Source organism: Mirounga angustirostris, unplaced genomic scaffold (genome assembly GCF_029215605.1).
Source record: "Mirounga angustirostris isolate CCGP_5_RB_7025 unplaced genomic scaffold, mMirAng1.0.hap1 SCAF_10, whole genome shotgun sequence".
Lineage (NCBI taxonomy): Eukaryota > Metazoa > Chordata > Mammalia > Carnivora > Phocidae > Mirounga > Mirounga angustirostris.
The window spans coordinates 14,397,864-14,420,261 of NW_026991718.1; positions in this window are offsets into that span (position 1 = coordinate 14,397,864).

The window sequence follows — 22,398 nt, forward strand, 5'->3', positions numbered from 1 at the left end:
CCTCATTTTCCTCATCTAGGCCATTTTTCCAGCAATAGGGTTTACTACCACAGAAGCAGAAGTGAACGAGTGTGACAGCCGGGGCTTTGGAAATAGACTCAGACTTGAAGATGAGCTGTGCAACTTTGAGCAAGTTACTTAACTACTCTAAGATTTGGTTTCCTGAGCTTAATAATAAAGATTAATGGGAATATAACCTCACAGGTTTAACTGCAGATTATGTGAGATAATGCACATAAAGGGTCTCCCATGATGCCCAACATAGCAAGTATGTTACCAGACTTAAGACTGGTACCTAGGAACAGAGCCTGAATGGGGATTAGAATGCTTTTAGGAGATAAGGAATGAGGGGAAGAGGATTTGACAAGAAGGGAGCTAAGCAAGCCCATGGTCTCAACTGGAGTCTACTTTCAGCCAGATCCCACTGGAAACTGAGGAGCATGAATTGCACCAGAGCCCCACCTTAAGACAATGGAACTTGATGTATTAGTAATTCTGTATCAGTGAGTCATTGACTGAGGCATAAAAGATGGGGGGGGGGTTAAGTAGAAGGGGTTCATAACATCCCTGATGAAAATGTGTCTCCCAGGGAATAGAACATAATTCTCTAGAATTCTCTAGGGTGAGGGAATGAGAAACGAGTGCATGGGAAAAGGGATTCTGGTAGGCACTAGCAGTATCTACCAGCCTTCACCCTCTAGCCTGCTCACAAGCCCAGACTTCTCACATTACTGTCTGTTCTTCCAAGCATAGCTTCTCCAAGTTTCTGGTTGATCACAACTCTAGAGGAAGCATACTAGAGAGTAGTAGGACTAACTCCAGTTCTTGCATTGTAGTGGGTCCCAGAAAAAAGTGAGACTCCATCATCTTAGGACACCGCACTTCTAGATCCATCACCTCCTTTCCCTTGGTTAGCACTTATGTCTGTCTAGGTGGGTTGCCTGGTGTGTTAACCCATCTCTGAGGGTCTGAGTCCTGATCGCCATGCTTTTAAACCTGTACATCTAGTAAGCACTGGGAATAGCAGAACCAAGAGTGGCTAGTGGATGACATATGGCCACATGTACCTGCTTCCCCTTTGTGAAACAGCAGCCCTTCACCTTAGATAAGAGTTGGTTCCAACTGCCAGCACAGTAACTCCTTTCTTTAACAGTCTAGCAGCACAGTGGGCCAAAGTGACCAGGCAGCAGTCAGAGCTTTAACTTAATAAGATTCCTATGTTTTCTGGTAGAAACACTGCCCAGAATCTAAAGTTTCAGGGACCAGGAGCATAAATTCCCCAAGCAGGTGACTGGGAGGGCCACTGAATGGGCACCCAAAGAGTTCACTACAGGACTCAACAATAATAGTCCCTGTCCCTTTGGAGAGAGCCAGATGCCACCTTGGAGCCCCAGTCCAGGGACTGGCCAGTGCCCAGAAGCACTCCCAGCTGATAGAGCTCCGTGATAGGCCACGGCTGTGCGGGGCCTTGTGCCCTAGGCCCCCTCAGCTGAAGTCAGCAGCCGCAGCCCCAGAGTGTCTCAAACCTGCTGCTGGCCTCAAAGCTCAACTAGCTTGGCCCAGGCCCCACATCACTGTAGGACACCCAGGGCTTCAAAGGAGCAGCCTCCTCCTCCCAAACACTTCTTGCCAAAGCACAGCTGAGGCAGGCTTGAAGCTAAATATTTGGATTGAGTGGGAGGGAGAGTCCAGTCCCTCCAAGGGGTATTTTACCCAGGCCATCGGGAGAGAACCAGCTCACAGCACAGGCATGCTGGGCCCCACGGCCCTGGAAAGCCATGGGATTGCTGTGCAATCAGCTGGACAATATGCGTGCAAGCCTGGCAGAAGGAGCAGCCCTGCCAAGTGCATAGCACTCTTCAGCCTGCTTCCTTCGTCTCATTTTGCCCCCTCAACAACCTTGGGGTAGCTCTGCCCTTGTACATGCAGAAATTGAGCACCTGCCAACAAGAGGAAATGACCTTCTCGAGTTTGCACACCAAAGAAGGGCTGGAGACTGGACTCTGCCTCAGGCCTTCTGCAGGCAGGCTCTACCCCTTCCTTAGCAATCAAGGGTGTCTGCTTAATGATGATAATGTCCAGTGTAAGCACACGGCACTATAGGAAGTAGAAAGAACATAGGTATTGGAGACAAAAGCGTTCAACTTCTGTCAGTTCTGTGACCCCTGACCTGTCCCAGTGGACCTTACTGAGCCTCAATGTCACCTGGAAAGTGGAGGCAAAATTGGACTCCCTCCCCCTCACCCAGCCTGGGACCGCACTGAGGACCAGCTGAGTGTGTTTTAAAAGCCCTTCCTGCATTACATGCACCCTGTACCAAGGAAAGATGACAATGGTGATTGTGCTGAAGCAAATGGGGATGATCACCTGGACACTGGAGATGGAAGTTATCTTAGACACCATCTTGTCTATCTCCTTCATTTTATAAATGTAAAAACTAGTTTGCTTAAGTTGACCTAGTAAAATGGTAGCAAAGCCAGGCTTAGATCTTCCAGGCCTGGGCAGTTTCATTACTCTTCTCTTTCTGTTAATGTTCACAAACACTAAAAAAAGACATTTGTTCTCTGTGGAGTAGATGGAACAGATGATCTGTCCCATGTTTATGGATGAGATGTGACAAAGGTTACAAGAATGACCTCGAATAGCATGGTAAATAAATGGTGGCCTGGAAGGGCGCCTGGGTGCCTCAGTTGGCTATCTGTCTGCCTTTGGCTCAGTCATGATCCCAGAGTCCTAGGATCGAGACCTATGTCGGGTTTCCTGTTCAGTGAGGAGTCTGCTTCTCCCTCTCCTGCTGCTCCTCCCCCCTTCTCATCACATGCTCTCTCTCTCTCTCTCAAATAAATAAATAAATAAATAAATAAATAAATAAATAAATATTCTTTTTTAAAAAATGGTGGCCTGGGGTCTCACTATTCATTTGCCCAAAATAACTTCATTAAAAAAAAAACTACTCAGATCAAATATTTGCCATCCAAATGTTAGAAGGTCCCTCTTTGTACAGATCTCCCACTCATTACATGGACTGCTCTTTATAACAACCCTGTCTGGTGGGCAACCCACCTCTGCTTAATGAGCTTCTGTGTAGCCCTCGTCAGACAAATTATTTAATTGTTAAAACCCCTGACTTCAACTAATATTGGCAAGCAGCCTACTATGTTCAGGGTACTAGATGTACTGATTGTCAGAACTTCTCCCATGGGTTGGAACACAGTCTGCCTCCCTGTGGCTGACAGTCATCTTTCTGTCAAACTATAATGCAACTGCCCTATGTGACATTTTGCTATGGAATTTGGCAAAGTTAACCATTTCCTTCTTGATACTCTGTCTTCCTTGTCTCCTGGTAATCAGGCTCCAGCTTCCTTTATTATACCTCTTGCTGATTATTTTCAGCCTTCTTCACTGGCTAGTTTTCTTCTTTCCTACCCCTTAGATAGCAGTGTTCCAGAGAGTGCTGATTCACAGCCTCAGAGACTCAATTCCCAAATCATAAATTGACTCAGACCTGTCTATCAAGCCTCAGACCTATATGGTAAACAGCACAAAGACATCTCCATTTGGATGTCCCACAGGCATCTCAAATTTGGCATATCGAAAGCTGAACGTCTTTCCTCTGATTCCAGGGAAACCTCCTTTCAATCCTGCATGTCTTAGTATTCCCTTTCCAAGCTAAAACCTTGGACATCTTATCCCCCCCACTCCTTCGTACATGTTCTACCTCCTTACTTTTCCACACCCTCACAACCTCTTGAACCTACCTTTCCCTCCATCCCCATTCCTACTGATTTAGGTCTGACCCTATTTTAGTTCCCCTAGGGTATGTGACAGCCCTCCAGCTTGGCCTCAACACAATACCATGTGAGTGATCTTCCCAAGATGTGTTATGTTTGGTCATGCTTACCCTGTTAAAAACAGTCAGTTGACTTTCCATCCTCAAAAGATAATGTCCAAATTTTACATCATGAGCTGAGGAGCCCTGACAATCTGGCCTCTGCAGACTCATTTCCATTTGCTCCCCCAAATCCTCTGAGTCCTCTCTAAAGTTGGGTCATTTCCTTAAACATGCTTGCTCTCTCTGGCCTCTGGTCCTTATTAAAGTCTGTTTTCACTCTCTAGGATGCTCTTTCTTTCAAAGCATACATTTGGTTATCTTCTGCTTCCTGAAGAAACATCTCCTTTGAGAAGTCAATACCCATCCTCTCTAGGTAGAGTTGGTCTCCATGACATAGGTCACCATGGCACCATCTTATATAATAAAGCTAGTTACCATGTAATCTCCTCTACCTCATGGTGACATCTTGATGGCGTATCATTTTTTATTCATCTCTCTGCCTTCTATTGCTTAGGACAGGACTGGGACAGTGTGGATGTTCAAGAATCATTTGCCAAGTGAATTAGTAAGATGAATAAATGGATGGTTGTATCTCATGCCTCTGTGTTATTTTAGCTTTTCTAAGCTTACCCCAAAATGCCTAGCCAAAATTGCTCATACCTACCCAGCCAACTAAACCAGCTCTTTATGATCTAAATCTAACTGAAATGATTTTTCCATCAACAGTAAGTGGTTCATTGAAAACATGAGTGACATGAAGAAAATTAAAGACAACAACGTTTTGGAAAAAAGTCATATCTTCTCTTAACTGACACCCAACTCCCCAGCATGTCATGTCCGAAAGGGATTGTGGGCCCTGCTTTTTCCATTCCCACTGCAAACCTAAAAATTGGTGGCATTGTATTTTTCTAACTCTTCCATATTTTTCTACCTCCTGATAGTTCCTTCTCTCTGTGTTCCCTAATTCACCATCAGTGAATGTCGCCTGGCTACAGGAGCTGTTTCTGTCCTTTATTGCTACTTGGGGCTTAAGATTTACTCCCAAATGAGTTAATAACCTGCTAGATGTTGGGAGAGGGTGCCTTTTTACATTATTCTGCCTTCTGGCCTACAGCAGTTTTCAGAAGGTCCACTAAGGAAAGAAAAAAGCTTGAGTTAGATTTGATATAGTTTGGGCAGATTTTTCTAGTTGAATTTTTTTTTGTGTTGCCTCGGCTACATCTGCTGACCTACTGTGTAGTCTGGTATCATAATGTAAGATATTCACAATATATTTTTTCCCTTCCTGTCCTCTCTCCCACCATCAACCTGCCCTATCTGCCACAGGGACTGTCAGAATAGGATCAGAGGATGGAGAAGCGAATTCTTAACAGCTAAGTTTTACGATCTTGATGTTATGAATAAGACAGAAAGATTTAGAAAGCAAATGTGTTTATAAGGATCTGTAAGGAAAGGATCCTGTCCTTTCCACTGAACCTCAGACAATCTGAGAACTCACCAACTGGGAAGTGAAAGGAGAATTAGGGGAAGTCATAGTTCAGATATTGGTCTATGACTGGGTCCTGTCCACTCCCCATGCTAAGTTAGCTCCTGAGGGGAGCTGGTTAGGGAGGCCAGACATCTTTATATCATGTAAGTCTGGGCATCCCGAGAGATGTTCACCTACTTTCCAGAGCAAAGAGCAGAGCTGAGAAGAAAGCAAGGCTCAGCAAGAAGCCATGGACTACATGTGTGCCTGAGTAGCAGGCAAGTTGCTCTAGGATGCTCACCACGGATGGGTCAGAGGGCAGCCTCAGAGCCCTGCACATCCCAGGACAGTGTGAAGAGAAGAGATAGGAGCTGCATTTTCTGCACTCCAAGAGGAAGAGAAAGCAGGAGAGCCACAGGTCCAGTGACCTAGGTCAGAAGAACACAGAGTAGAAATATGGGCAGGCCTTGCTGCCAAGAAGCTAATGGGAGCCCAGTCCACCCCTCAGTGGGACTCCAGTGGGAAAGTTTTTGTGCTGTGCTTACTACCTGTACTAGTAATATTTTTATGCATTGGAGAAAACCCTAAGGATATTTATTTTTTAGGTAATCCATGAAAAAGTAAAAAGGAACAGTTTTTGAGAATTACATAGAGGGAGAGGAAGAGAGACAGAGAGATAGCTGAAGAGACAGCAGAAAAGATGGGGCAAGGAAGGGGGGAGAAGCTTCTCCTGACTTCAGCCTTCACAGAAACAGATCCTGAGCAGGATTCCTGGGTGAATGATTTAATAAGGAAGTGCACCTAGAGGGACTAGTAAGGGAGAAGAGGAACATTTTTACATTTACAAAAATGGTGAAAAGGAAATCTGAATGGGATCTGCATGTAGAGTCACCAGATTTAGTAGCTAAAATACAGGATGTCCAGCTAAATCTCATTTGCAGATAAACAAAGAATAATTTCTTAATGTATGTCCCATGCAATATTCGTTGTTTATCTAAGTTTGAATTTAACGGGGTGTCCTGTATTTTATCTGACAACCCTAAATGGGTGGAGCCCTGACAATGTCCACCACAAACCCCAAAGAGATGGAGTCTGAAGGGGAGAGGCCACAGCTGCTCTCATTCCCTGGCTGCTGAGTTCTGGAATGCGTCGGGGAGTTCAAAGCGTTTTGGGGCCAAAACATTGGGATCAGAATGGATGGTGGATTCAACCCATTTCAGTGTCATTTGCCCCTCTCCCCAGTCTTCAAATCCATCCTCAGCTGTAGATGATTCTTGGACACATTAGATCATTAAAAAAAAAAAAATACACACGTACAATGACAATGTATTCCCTCAGATTTCAAAAGCAATGAATGCCCATTTTAGAAAAGGTGAAAAATATACAGAGTATTCAGAAGAGATAAAAAATACCCCATTATCAGTAGAATGGGACATTTCTTTCTGTTCTTTTCTATGTATATGTATTTCTGAAGGGGGTTTTTTTTGGCATGTTTTTTTTCAAAATTGGGACAATAATATTGTTTTAATCCCACTTTTATTTTTTATTTATTTTTATTTATTTTTTAGAGAGAGAGCGAGAAAGCATGAGCGGGGGAGGAGCAGAGGGAGAGGGAGAGGCAGACTCCCCATTGAGCAGGGAGCCCAAACTGGGGCTCGATCCCAGGACCCAGGGATCATGACCTGAGCCAAAGGCAAACACTTAATGGACTGGGCCACCCAGGTACCCCTTTTTTTTAATCCCACTTTTAGAAATGACCATATTTTGAGAACTGAGTATCCTTAATTATTATTAGAAAACATTAATTTTAATGCATTCATATAATACTGTATGATTAAATTATGCTTTTTTATTAATTCCCTTATTTTGGATACTTAGGTTATTTCTAATTTGTGGGTAATATAAATGACACTGTGAATAGCTAAATAAATATTTATCAGCATATCTTACTATTTCCTTGGCATTATTCCTGAGGTACTTGATATCCAACTCTAGACTTATGTTGCCAATAGAGCCTGGACAGTGACAAATTGTTTAATTATTGGATGCTCCCATTTTTCTATTAGGCCAGGACTGCTTCCTCTCACCACAGAGGTAATATTCAGGTGCATTTGAGAGGACCAATTAAGATCTTCAAATCTCTAGAGGATGTTAGGAGGTAAAAAAGAAAACAAAAGCACATTCTGGATGTCTCTGGGAGTGGGATGAAGACAAAAGTGAGGCGTTGGGGATAAGCAGGTATAGCTGAGCATGAGGAATGTCCTGTCCTGTGAGGCAACAGAAGTCACTCCCTTGAGTAACAGTGACCGTGAGTGGCTGAATGAGTTTCTGAGTTTCTCCTGTCCTGGGAGAGGTAGCAGAGCATGGTAGCTAGGGGCAGGGTCTCTGGAGCTAGCGGGTTGGAATTTAATCCCAGTTTTGCCACTTGCTGGCTGTGTGATCTGGGGCAAGTGGTACAACCTCTCTGTGCTTCCGTATCCTCATCTGTAAAACGATAATAAGTCCTAATGGTCGTTGTGAGAATTAGGTTGATAACTCATGCATTGCACTGGAACTGTCCTAAACCTCTATAAATGTTTGACAAACGTTAACACTTTCTCTCAGGTGTCATGACTGCAGACAGGCTTGAGAGTTGCCTGGCAACTCTCGGAACGTGTGAGTCTACACTGGGTCTCCAAATGTTCGCGTTCCACTATGGTGTCACCAGTCTAATGGGCCGTGCTAGCATTCTGCAGGGTACATTCTGGTTCTATTTGCTTCCAGATCTGTGTGTCATTGTTTACCTTTTTATGAGCAAAACCAACTTCAGGATCTGTCGCTTTGCAGACGTGATGGGGGCCAACTGTGGCTTTGTAGCTTATCCATTTTGGAATCAAATAGCTGCCTTGTAAAAGCAGTGTTGCAATCTTTAAATGCCCATAAATAAGGGTTTGAACATTTATCTCCCGTCATGTGATTTGGTATAAGTAAACAGAAAGTCTTTCATTTGAAGAGTGGAAGTGATGACTGAGTGAAGGGATACAAAGCAGGGGAGCTGGGTTCAGAATGTATGTTGACCATAAATATATGCAGAGCCAAGTGTGGCTGGTACATTTCTGTATGGCAAGCTAGGCCACTCCACATGGATGGGGGCGAGTGGGTGCTGCCAGCAGAGGGTGAGCACCCCTGTACCATCTCAGGACCCCACTCCTATTTATGCCACCCCCAGAAAACTTCTCGTGTCTTGTCTGCAACCTCCCTCCCTCCCATTAATAGACAGGAGGATATACTAAGACAAGGAGGTGTCTTCTATTTAGAAGACCAACACTTCATTGGAACTAGGATTGAGATCCATGGAACAACTCACTAAGGTGGGATTGGGAAAAGCAAAACTCTAGAACCTGTCATCCTTTCAACCCAGCCAAGATTAAATGTAGATACAGGACCACTGCAGACAGTAGAAGGTAAACATTAGGAAACCATTTCAAAAGATGGCTCATTATTAGAAACAAAATTAAAATGGTTGAAATTAAAAGCTCAGAGAATGCATTAAACAGCAAATTACATCCTGAGAAGCAGAGAAGGCCAAGGAGGACAAGAGTGGCATGGATAGAAGAAAGTACGCTGGTGTGATAGGCAGCCCTCTGAGAACTCTCCTGCATCTCCTTGGTGCACCATGTATCCCAGAGCTACTTAGAATCAAGAAAAGAGAGTCAAATTTGTTTCCAAGACACACAACCTACCAGAGCTTCTGAAATTTGGGTCTCTTTTGTCCCAAATCCTAGAAATATCCAACCCAATAATATGGAATGTACACAAGGAAACTTGTGGTCTCTCACTTTGTTAGTGTTTAAAATATTGAAAGCTCTGAGGATAGACAACTGATTTTTTTTTTTCCTGAATGTCCCCCATGGATAGATTTGGCAAAATGGCTGGAGAAGAGATACCATCCCTGGCCACTTAGACTATCGGCTCCCATGACTTAGTGCCAACTCATGATAAAGACTCTAAAACTTTATTTCATCCTGTATTTTGGTCACAAACATTTACTTGTAAAGGCTTGTAAATTTTTAAAAAAATATAAGCTCTGGAACAACATGTGAATTGTGACTTTAAAATCCACACTGCTTTTAGAGAATGGCTCCGGAGGGATGCCTAAGAGTTAGACCATGGAATCTGATATGTTCAATTAAGAATTCTTGAACTTGGGGCTCCTGGGTGGCTCAGTTGGTTGTGCATCTGCCTTCAGCCCAGGTCATGATCCCAGGGTCCTGGGATCAAGCCCCGCATTGGGCTCCCTGCTCAGTGGGGAGTCTGCTTCTCCCTCTACCCTCCCCCGCCCCAGCTTGTGATCTCTCACGCTCTCTCTCAAATAAATAAATAGAATATTTAAAAAAAAAGAATTCTTGAACTCTACAACTGACACTAAGGATGTACTATATGTTGGCTAATTGAATTTAAATTTTAAAAAAAGAACAGTCCTCAATTCTAGGGAAGGCACAGGAAGCCACATGACCACAGGTGCTCATGGAAGAACTGAGAGGCAGACAACAGGAGGCAGGAGAAGTGGCATGGTGGAGGGGACCTGGTCAAAGGAGTGGTTGAAGAGCTGTTTGTTAGGGTTGGTATAAACATAGGGAAGATGCAGGTGGTTTTGTGAGGATCCATAAGTGCTCATAGAAGAGAGGAGGAGAGAATGGCAAAAGTAGCTATGTGTTTGTTGTCAGTTGTGGTGGTGGTTTTTAGCCTCAAATTCCCAGCCTGCTGAGTCAGGCTTGTCTAAATCACATCAATAACTGCAATCTCTTTCATTTTCTTATGGAGGCTGATTCCTGGCTGATGGGCTCTGGTTGGCCTCCCTCTAACCCTCAGAAATATCAGGGAGACATTTAGGGGATACCTTTCTTCTTTAAAGGTGACTTTGGGAACTTCACCCATCCACTGGCAGACGGTGGAAATAAATTTTAGAGTGGACAGAGAAGGTTCCTAAATATCTGTGGGTGAGGATGTTAGACTTAGACTGGGGCCCTGGTAGAAACTTTTTTTTTTTAAGATTTTATTTATTTATTTATTTATTTGACTGAGAGAGAGAGGATGAGAGAGCACAAGCAGGAGGAAGGGCAGAGGGAGAGGAAGAAGCAAACTCCTGGCTGAGCAGGGAGCCTGACTCAGGGCTTGATCCCAGGACCTTGAGATCATGACCTGGGCCAAAACCAATGAGCCTCTCAGGGGCTCCTAGAGACTCTTTTCAACTTAATTCAACCACAGTCACTGCATACCTACCAGTATCTCCAGACCATGCCAGCATGAAGATGATCCTGACATGAATGACAAGAGCAATGGTCTCATTCATCTCCTCTGTGCTCCCAAAGTTCCCGAGACACCTCTCCTTCCAAATGTCCTTACTTTTGAGAGGCATCCTAGTGTGTCAGGAAGACCATGGCTTCAGAGGCAAATCCAGATTCTGCTACTTCTTAGCATAGTGAGACTCACTCACAGAATGTAAACTGTATCTATTTTAAACTTTAGTTATGAAGGTCAACCACGGTGCACGTAAAGCACCTGGCAACTTGCCAGATTCCGAGCAGGTGCTCGGGTAGTGCTAGGTAGAGATCATGGTTGCTTGTATCCCTGCAGACCCCTAGGCCAGTCCTGCTGGCTCTAAACCTGCTCTTGTCACTGGGTCAACTGTTATCCTTGTTGGGTTTGCCACCACCCAAAGGCCTCGCAGTTACCGGAATGGTTTCACCAGTAATTAGAGTTGTTCACAAGACTTTTGGAAAGGTCATCTAAGCTTTTGGGTATTGTCATCCAACATCAGAAAAACTTGAAATGAGTTACCAGGAAGCTAGATAGTCAGGTGAAATTCTTTATTTCATCTCAAGCATATTTCTTCTCTAAAAAAACAATGTCCCAAAATAGGGCCCCCAAACTTTAACTCTCTTCCAGTTCAAAGCCAGTCTACTTATTAGCCAGGATTTTTCCCCCTTTTAATATTTCTTTCATTACTCCCAATAAGCCTAGAACAATGCCAAACACGTAGTAAGCACTCAGATATTTAATGGAACACATAACAAACCTAACACACTGATTATACTTAAAATAAAAATCAAAACTAAGAATTACATGTATTCAGAAATGAGACAAAATAAGAGAGGGAGACAAACCATAAGAGACTCTTAACTATAGGACATAAACTGAGGGTTACTGGAGGGGAGGTGGGGGGGATGGGGTAACTGGGTGATGGGCATTAAGGAGGGCATGTGATGTGACGAACACTGGGTGTTCTATGCAACTGATGAATCACTAAACTCTACCTCTGAATCTAATAATACACTATATGTTAATTACTTGATCTTAAATTTAAAAAAAGAAAATGTATATAGAAGTATAAAAAAATTTACATCTATTCATTTCTCTCCTAATTTTCATATAGCATCCTGTTCTGATGTCCTTGTAAGCCCTTACCATGCTTTATTTTAGTTAGCTATTTGTATTAGGCCTTTAATAATCACTATTGCTAATAATAATATCAAACAAAATGATATATTGCAACTTATGAAATGAAAAAGGTAAAACAAATATGATGAAATATTTAAAAATGAAGAAAGTTCTAACAAAATTTTGACCATTTACCAACATAAGGATGTTTTTATCATTCGTCTAGAAATGGAACTCAATATTATATTCAGTTTATTTGGGGGTAGTTACCTCTTTACCTGAGAGTCAACACTCAAATATTACCAAATCATTAATTTTTAAAAAATTAAGTTTTTAAAAATTAAATAGTTATATATGAAGAAGTTTTGATGTAGCAGGAACAAAATTATAAGTAGCATTTTAAGTGTGCCAGCACTCTGCAATCTCTGTGCATGTCTTATGCAAGCCTAGGGCATGGCAGTGAGCACTCTGAACCGAGTTCCCAGTTTTCATACCTGGCTTTTGGGCAAGAATGATGAGTGTAATTTGCTGAGAAAACTGTTATTTATTTATGGGAAACAAAATGAACTCTGAAGCTCTATTAGGGTGGATGGGAGCCCAGAAGAGTCAAGGTGGGCAAGACTTCAGACAATGAGAGAGCCCTGGAGCAGGGAAAGCTGGAGAAAGGGAGCAGAACAGGAGGCCAATAGGAAGAAATTGAAGACATTCTCTTGAGACTAGGGCTCTGAACGTGATATAGGTTTTAGATGCATTCCCAGGATATTGAGCAGGTGGGATGGAGTGAGTGTGGTCATGAAAGCATCTGGCTACTCTCCTACCCCACTTGACCTCACCCTTGATTTAAGCAGATATGTCAGTGTCCATTCACTAGCTTTGTGGGTATTCAGAGGCCATGCATGGGCAACAGTTTTTGGTTTTGTTTTGTCACTGCAAAGGCAGCAGACATGGGGTAGCTCTAAATTTAATAGTTTTGAAAATCGTTTCTGGATTCCTGGATTATGGTTAAAGACGAGGTGTTCCTAGAGCCATATTCCAGTATATTTTGCCAATTCTCCATTTTGCCGATGGTGGGAGAGGTGGCAGCTATCCTGACAGGCCACTTGGGTGATGTTGCTCTGGGAGTCATTCATGGAGTCCAGCCTAAAGCCTTTCAAGGTTTTTCTAAGCATGCATGTCTCTGCGGTATATCCCTTTGCTTAGAAGAGTGGCTATCTTTTGTTGTTGATGTTTGTTTATGGATTTTTTTAATCTTCAACTGAACTCTGATGCAGATGCCCTGTGACTTTGTGGACCCATCATTCCACCACTGAATTCTCTCCCAAATGAGATGTCCTCCATCTAATGTCAACATCTCCAAAAGTAATTAGCTAAAGTCACAGAATGGTCAGTGAGACTCTCTGACGGCTAGAATTCTGTGGGATATTATCTGAAAGTGAAAAGAAAAAGCAGGAAGAAACAACGGGAGAAAATGCTGATGTTTTCACTATACAGAGACTGGGGTATTGATAGAAGCACAAGTAAAATGTCCCAGAGAAAACTTAGGGAAAACTGAATGCTCTTTCAACGAAGTTGCAATTACGCACGATGAGTAAGTCTTGAGATCTAATGTACAGCATGATGACTACAGTTAACAATACTGTATTGTACACTGAAAATTTGCTAAGAGAGTAGATTCCAGGTGTGCTCACCACACACACACACACACACACACACACACACGTACACACAAAAGGTAAATATGTGAGGAGATGGATATGTTCATTAGCCTGACCATAGGAATCATTTCACTATGAAGATGGGTATCTGAACATGTTTTACTTCTCAGATATATACAATTGTTACTAAAATATAAATTTTTAAAATTTCTGATCCATTTAAACTCTTTGGTATTTTAATAGACTTGTTTGTTCTTAGTGAAAATCTCAGTGTGATTGTGTTGCGTATCCCACAGGAAATGAAAAGCAGCTGAGATTTTTTTCAGGCTCCTATCTCTCCCCTTTGTGATATTTCTTCTCTCCATCCCTCAAAATTTAAAGAATCTGCCCTCCATGATAAATAGAACAAAACAGAAGTGTCCTTGAGGCCAAGATAGATGGACCTGCTGAGGCCGAGGGGGACGATGGGGCCTGGTGCGGCGGCCGGGCTTTCAGTGAGGCTCCGCGGTTTGCGTTTAGAACGGGGAGGCTGAGAGCAGCTGTGTCCTGGAGGAGAGCCGCCTTCTCCATGGCCTTAGCCACCCTGTGTTCTTCCTCCTTTTCCCTTTCTCCCCACCCACCTTTCATCGTCCTCAGAAGCCCATGTGTGTGAAAAGCAAGAGAGGAATGTGGGTGGGTTGACTTGTATAATTAAATCCATGTTGCATCGTGTTCTTTAGAATTAATAAGGAATTCATCCCATTGAAACTCACCATGACATCTTCCCTCTGACTCAGATTTCTTTTGCTTTTCTCTCTTTTTCTTAGCTAAAAGCATTAGACATGGGGCTATGGTTCAAATTAGGATCCTACATTTCTCTTCTTTTTTTTTTTAATTGAACTTTTCTGTTCAGTGAAGAGTTTAGTTTGTTTATATTTCATTTTTCTTCTATTCCATTTATCTGCCATTGTCTCTTTTCCTTCCTTCTCCCAGAAATCTTACTCAGTAAAGGAGAAAACAGGAAAACTCTTCCTCTGACAACGGCAAAGTTGGAGAAAGCACACTGTTGGCCAAACCTAGACAATCCAGGCATTGTCCTTTGAGGCTCTTACTTCCCTGGGTCACCATACCTTTGCCCTCGCTCACCCTGCCCTCACGTCTGTCCCCAAGGCCACGGGGAGCCACGTCTGTGAGACAGGGAGAAACAGCAAACAAATGGTACTTCTGAATTTCTGGGTCATGTTGCAAAACACCTTTTTATTGGGGGTAATAATTTGACTTCATTCCCTTATAAAAGTAGATTTATGTGATGGATATGTGATATATATTTTTCTGCCACTGTTCTTACAGGATAGTGGTTGTATCAGTTAGGATTAAATTCAACTGTGAGTAACATAAACCCGAAATAACAGCAGCTTAAACCTGATTGTAGTTTTTCCTTGCTTGTGCAGAAGACCAGCTGTGCAGTCCCGGGTTGGCGTGGAGGCGCTTTCCATGAGATGCTCCCGGGCGAGGCAGGCCCCGTCCAGCTCAGGGCGTGGCCCTCGGCTTCATGGTCCAGGCAGGGAGTTAGGTCATCATCTTCAGAACCATCTTCTGAACCATCCAAAAAAAAAAAATCAAAAAAAAAAAAACCATTCTTCCTTTAGAGGTTCCTGCCTTTTGACCACAGTGTGCCTCAGTTTAGCCTCACGCATGAGATTTGGGGCTAAGGAGGAAGGCGGGCACAGGCTGAAGTTGGAGCTGTGCTGCCTGCCAGATGTGCAAATCTCAACAAATTCCTTCCCCTTTCTGAGGCTGTATTTTCTCATATGTAAAATGGACGCATTTTCTCATATGTAAAAAGATCTCTTAGAGCAGGAGAAGGACAAAAGAAGGCAACATGCATGAAAGAGCCCACTGATTAGCCTGAGAGCCAATACCAATTTATGGTGCTTTTAAATTTCTGGCTGTGTGGCTTTTCCATTTTCAAAGAAAACCAATCCCGTGTTTAGGCACAGGAGATTTTCTGTGAGTGAGAAAATCCCACAAAGTGGACTGTACATTCTTTCCAAGCCCTTCTTCCAATTAGAGAAGAAACCTAATGTGAAGAAGGCAACCCCATGGCTTGTCCCCCCTCCAAGGAAGCCGGATTCACTCTTGCTGTAGTTTTCAGTAGGGGATACTGTGGGTTGATGGCAAGTAGGCCCCCCCCCACTCCCTTCTACTGCAGTGTTTTTTATACTGCAAGTGGAAAGACCCATTCGGTGGGCTGTGAAACCAATGTAGTGGGTCACGACCAACACTTTTTTTTTTTTTTTTTTAGATTTTATTTATTTATTTGAGAGAGAGAGAATGAGAGACAGAGAGCATGAGAGGGAGGAGGGGCAGAGGGAGAAGCAGACCCCCCACTGAGCAGGGAGCCCGATGTGGGACTCGATCCCGGGACTCCAGGATCATGACCTGAGCTGAAGGCAGTCGCCCAACCAACTGAGCCACCCAGGCGTCCCACGACCAACACTTTTTAATGAAAGAATAGAATAGGTAGTAGAATAGGTTAGAAAAGAATCAGGGCACATCACAAATAATCAATATATCATTTTCATGAAACGGGTTTCATATTTATGTGTGTGTCTACATGTGTGTATTCTATATTATAAAGTAAAATCTGTTTCTTAAAATGATCTTGAATCTTGAAAAAGAGGAATGAAGTGGGGGGAATCACTCTATTCGACCTTAAAGCTTACCATATAGATACAGAAATTAATGCAACATGGTATTTGCAGAAATAGATACATAGATCAATGGAACAGAATGGAGAAGCCAGAAATACACTTCCATACATATGCCCAGCTGAGTTTTGACAAAAGCGGAAAAGCAATTCAAATGAAAGAAAATTCAATTGACCTTTTCCATTTAAGTGGCCCAAGTAAATCATCATCACATCTGCACTTTAAGTAGCAGCAAGCAGATAAGAGAAACAACTGCTTGGCAGCTGTCTTTAAGGAAAAAAAATACCTCGGAGCTGCCACCAGGTTGTTAGTTCCGTCCCATTGCCTGGAACTCAGTCACACGGCCACACCAACGGGGTCAGGAAAATGCAAGAGTGTCATCTTTATTCTCAACAGTCACATCATTTTATATTATTCTATATTAGGAGAGAAAAACAGGCAATGGGGGACAATTTCCTGTCCGTCTGGGCTACGCGGAGATGTGCGAGTGCAGAATTCCACCTCTCGTGGGCCCCGAAGAGGTATTTCCACAGCACAGGCTTGACCCCCAATTGAAAAGTCAGATGTCTCCGTAATGGACACGGGGTAAAGTCCAAACTCCTCTGCAAGGATAATTTAGGTTCTTGAGTGTTTGGCCTAAGCCTGGATTTGCAGCAACCGGCTGCCCACCGCCTTCTCCCCAGTGTTAAGACTATACCGTCTCTGTGTTCCCGTTCAAGCTCTCGCCTGCCCTGGACGGTTCTCCCACATGCAGGCTACCCTGCAGATCTGACAAACGATGCCTCGTCTTTGCAGGCCTCGAGAACTTGTCAGTTTCCCTCCCTGATGCCCTTCCTGACTCCTCAAACCCAGAAGGAAACTCCCTTCCCTAGGCTTCCATTACTCCATACGTACGTTGATCATTATGGCTCCTTACTTCATGTCTTACAGTGACTTATGGATCTGTTTTATTGTTGTTTTGTTTTGTTTTGTTTTTGCTGTGGATGCACTGCTCCTCCAATACAGGGCCTATCCTCCTGAATTCTGTTTCTGCAGATCTTGCAATCTCTCTGTGCCTTTAAAATTATTGGTGGAATTATTGAGAGGTTTCTCAGGGTCAAAAGTAGAAAGAAAAAAAGTATCTATTTACAACAGGTGTGCTTTGAATGGACAAAGTTGTTATTTCATAGGTTTCAATTGTAAAGAAATAATCTGTGCTTAGAACTGCTTTAAAAAGCTAAGATGAAAAGGATGATTCTTTGATACTTTGAGGTTTCTATTTCATTGGCGTGAGCAAGTCCCACTCAAAGTAGATCACAGGCAAGTCCCTCAGACTTCACGGCCCTTTAGTAAGGGGCACATGTCTGCTTTCTGCATTAGAGAGAAGGATTCCTTCTGTTTTCAGCATGTAAAGACACGGAGTGGCAAAGACAACTTCAAAAATATTGTTTCTCTTGTTATTTATTTGGAAGAAAATGTTCTTCTTTCTAAGGAAACACATAAGCTTTCTTCTTGGAAGCCATGCCTTTTTTAACATAAAGAATATTTTATATTTTGTTATTTTGAATTCTTGCTGGGCATCCTTTACCTCAGTAAAATTTATTTTTGGGGGGAGGGTGGAAGATAAATGGGAAAACTTTATACCCGTTGAACAACAATTCCCAATTCCCCCCTCCCCCTAGCTCCTGGCAACTACCATTCTACACTTTTCTTGACTATTTTCGATACCTCATGTAGGTGGAGTCGTGCAATATTTTTCCTTCTGTGACTGGCTTATTTCACTTAGCATAATGTCCTTCAGGTTCATCCATGAAGTCACATATGGCAAGATTTCTTTCTTTTTTAAAACTGAATATCTATTGCACATCCATACCACATTTTCTTCATCCATTATCCACCGATGGACATTCAGGTTGCTTCCACATCTTGGCTATTGTGAATAAAGCATGCCTCCTTTTTTGAATGAAATACCAGGTAACCCTCTCATCATTGGCATTCTTCAAGTGCAATCCTACTGTGAACTGGTTTCCTGAGCCTCAGTTTCTTAAAGCGGTAACATTGAGATTCCCTCCTGTGTCGAAGACCATTTGTTTATCAGATCTGCCTGTGCTTCTTTGTATTTCCACAGCCTTCCAGTTGGATCCGGGCCAGGAGACTGATTGTAATCCATGGGCCACGCATCATTTCCCATCATGAGAGGTAAGATCCAGTGATTCCTATCTTTGTTTTCTCATGAAGGACACGCATTCCAGATGGCTGTTATAACATGGAGGAGGGTTTTACATGAGTAAGATAAAACTCGGACATGTGAAGCGACTGAGATTGAGGAGTTTTTTGTAGCAGGTAGGATGAATAACCATGACTAATTTGCTCGCAGTGTGCGGTTATAATAAGGATTAAACAGGTCATTTACATACAAGCTTGGGCACCTTGTCTGCGAGAAATACACATCCGCCATATAGTTAAAGTAAGGTTGCCATTACATAATAAAATGGTTGTATTGAAAGAAAAATGTCTGGACCACAGAAAAGCTTGGTTGTAGAGCTGTAGAACTTTAGGCCCCAACACTGAAGTCATTTAATCTAGTGTTTTCCAAACTTCTAGGATTATATACCCCAGTTTCTTAATAGAAAATACAGATTTCTGGGGCGCCTGGGTGGCTCAGTCGTTAAACGTCTGCCTTCGGCTCAGGTCACGATCCAGGGTTCTGGGGTCGAGCCCCGCATCGGGCTCCCTGCTCTGCAGGGAGCCTGCTTCTCCCTCTCCCACTCCCCCTGCTTGTGTTCCCTCTCTCGCTGTGTCTCTCTCTGACAAATAAATAAATAAAACCTTAAAAAATAAACTAAAATACAGATTTCTAGGCCTGCTACAGCTACAGTAAATCAGAATCACTAAGGGAGGTTTTGATCCCAATTGTTTTGTTGGGTTTTATGTGGAAGGAAGGTGAGTCGTAAGAGGTTAATGACTTTGCTATGACCACAGACCCGATTGTTCAGCATCCTGGGGCCTAGAACCCAGCTTCCATGAAGTCTAATGCTTTACTTCTGGGCTAACAGAATAATGTTCTAATAGAGCGAGGCCAAGACTGACCCTTTATCCTCTTTCTCTGATAAATCATGTCAAGACCTGAAAATGATTTTACCCCTTAACAATGAAAAGAAGATGTAATTTTAAAATTACCTTGGATGTACAGTAAAAGCAGCATTCCCATAATCAATCATCCAAAATCACGGGGTTATTTGGAGCTATTTGAAGGAAAGTAAATTGAAAACATGTTGTTAAACAATGCACCAAAGAGTTATCAAATCATAAACATCTAGATTACTTTAACATGTTGATTATTTCACATTTAGGGTCTCTTTACAAAGTAACGCTGGCCATGAAGAGACCTGGAAAATTCAATGAATCCTTTCCTAAGTTGTTAACTGTATTAGGTTCAATCACTTGGCCATACAGGAACATATGTTAAAGTTAAAATATATATATATTTTATATAAAACATCTATGTGTGTGTGTGTGTATAGGTGTGTGTGTTCTTTTTGGAGCTATTATTCACACTTTTCACTAAGCAGAAGACACGGAGGCCTGTCATTAGGACATGTCTCTGAGGATACAGAAATAGCTCGGGGAGTGCAGTGGGATAACACTGAACACATTAAAACCTATCTGGAGCTTTGGAAATCAAATATACAGACATTCCATAATGACCCTTGGGTTTTAGCATAATTCCTGAACCTGAAAATTCATAACTAAATAATGGCAGCACATTTATGACATAAAATGCCTTAAACCATTTGTTTATTATTATATGTGGATTTTAAGTTTTAAGTTTAAGGAAATGGAAAGCCTACCCTTTTTTTCCCCCTTGGAGAGGTGGTATACCAATTACCTTTGAGAGTCTCTGTTTTTCTCACTGGAAGAGAGCTAAAACAGGAATGAAATTTACATCAAGGCTTCTATTTGCTTATCAAATATATGATCATACACCCTTGTTAAACTAAACCAAATTAAATTAATCCTTGTTGAAAAATAAATGATGTAATTCCTGGAGGATCCTGGTGTACTCCCAAGATGGTGGCCTGGTTCTTCTAAGTAGCTTGGAAGAAAGCAAAGTCTGAAATAGTTCTCGAAACTAAAAAGAGGAAATTGCTTTGAGTGCAGCAGGTGTCTAGAAGGAGCCACTACCCACGAGTGATCTGTGATCTAAGGGGTCATCATTATAAGACTAAACTATATCTGCATTCTTCCTGAGCCTGGATTCAAAGATTGAACTCTAAAATTAATCTAGATGTTATTTCTTCTTTGAGTTCTAAAATGAGCCCAGGGAAAAGTAGAGTCATTCATCTGACTGAGAATCACAGTGCATCCCCTGACTTTTCTTGGAATGGATTCCTTATGTGGACACAATGTGAGTTAAATTGCATCTGGTTATTGTTTTCAGAGAATGTTGCTGAAATGCAAACTGAGCCTGTGTATCATGGCTGACTTATTAGTGCCTGTCCATGGGAGAACCAGAATGGAACTGAGAGGTGTGACAAGTAGGCGGTAAACACTGCGGGCCTCTGTTCAGGTACAGTGATGGTGTCATGGCCAGAAGGAGCAAACGTCATGCACTCCTGGACAGAGACACCTGTCCTCTCTTTGGGCTCCGGTAATAGCCACGAGGCAGAGGGAACAACAGCAGCATGGTGGAAAGAAAATGGAATTTAAGATCAGACTCAGCTGAATCTTCACTCTGGCTCCACCATGAAGGAAATAATGTAATTTTTGAGTGAGCTCTATAATCTCTCTGAGCCTCAGTTTTCCTATTGATAAAATAGGAATAATAGTGCCTGCCTCATGGACTTGTGAGAATTAACAAGAGACCTTCTTCATAGTACCTGGCATCGGGTAGGTCACCAAAAAAATTGGAAAAAATGGTAAATCTCCAATAATCCCATCAACAGCTAACATTTGAACACTTACGATGTGCCTAGGACTTTACCTCCTATTGATGCCTGGCACACGCCTAACATTAGTGGAAACCCAACAAATCAGTCATAGAATGGCAAAACGATGGCTGCAACTCTTCACTGGTGACTCTTTGGCCGTGAAAAGAGAGACAGGCAAGACTAGAGAGGAAATGTAGATGTGCCAGTGCGGTGGATCCCTGGGTTTCTCAGGGGAAGGCCATCTCCTCACCCCAGCCTCCTCCTCTTCCATGGATGGTCATACTCCTAGAACCATTGAGGATTTTGTGGTCTTGCTTCTTCTGAGGCCAGAGGGTAAAAACTGAAACACAAACTAAAAAATGTCAAGTTCTGTTCTGCTCCAGAAGCTCCCAAGGGCACGGCAGAGGTTTTGCAGTTTTACCACAAGCATTTACAAGGGCCGCACACTTCGGCAGAACCAAGTCTCCAGATAGCCTAACCTCTGCAGACCCAGAACGGGGCTGAATTTCAGAGGTCGTGAAAGGGGGAGGTTCTGGGGGGTCCTGGAAAAGACTAATTCAACCCTGGTTCATCATCATGCTATGCTCCAACCCCCATGTAGCTGGGGCTTGCTTGGTTTCTAGTTTCAAAATGACATTTTCACACAGCCTTAATCCCAACCCACCCTAATTTAAAGAAACAGGCACTTGGCATGCGATCCAGAGAGATCAGCAGTTGCTCACATACAGCTGTGCACATCTGGCACACAGGTATGTGATTTTGCATGAAGATAAATTGTGTGGGGACCAAATGCATAGTTGTTAAACTAAAAATGAATCGCTTCTTGGAAGCAATCTTCCTGCACAGCAGGGCCTCTGGGTGAGCTTGATCCTTTTCATTAGGCTTTTCTCAGAAAGCACAGCCTCCTCCAGAAGGTCTGTGGGTGAAGGAAGGGGCATGCCCACACCTGCAGTTGGCTCTCCACTGCTCCTTTCAATTTAGAACTTGGACAAAATCTCTGACAGCCACAGTCAGGCAGTCTTCCCAGGGGAGTTACTCAGAGTCTGGGATCCAAGGAGAGGCCAGGTCCTTCTTTGGTGCTGCTTCGCTATCCATAAATTATGTTCCATTACAGGCCTATTCCTCAAGGAGAGTCCTTCTGTGGACAGCTACTGAAGGATTAGGGCCCTTTACCAAACTTCATGGGCCAAGAGATCTGCCTCCCTTGGGAGCTTCATGGAGTCACTGGTGTCCACCCTGTGGGAACACGTTTCCCACAGTTCACATACTTATGGTAACTCATGGGACAACGCCATGCTCATATACTGTCCAGATCACAGAACTCCATTGCGAGGTACCTCCATGGCATGGAGGAAACAGAAGGAATAAATCCTGAGCTAGGTAGTATCTGGGATTCTATGAAGTGCTGTCCTGACCCAGTGAC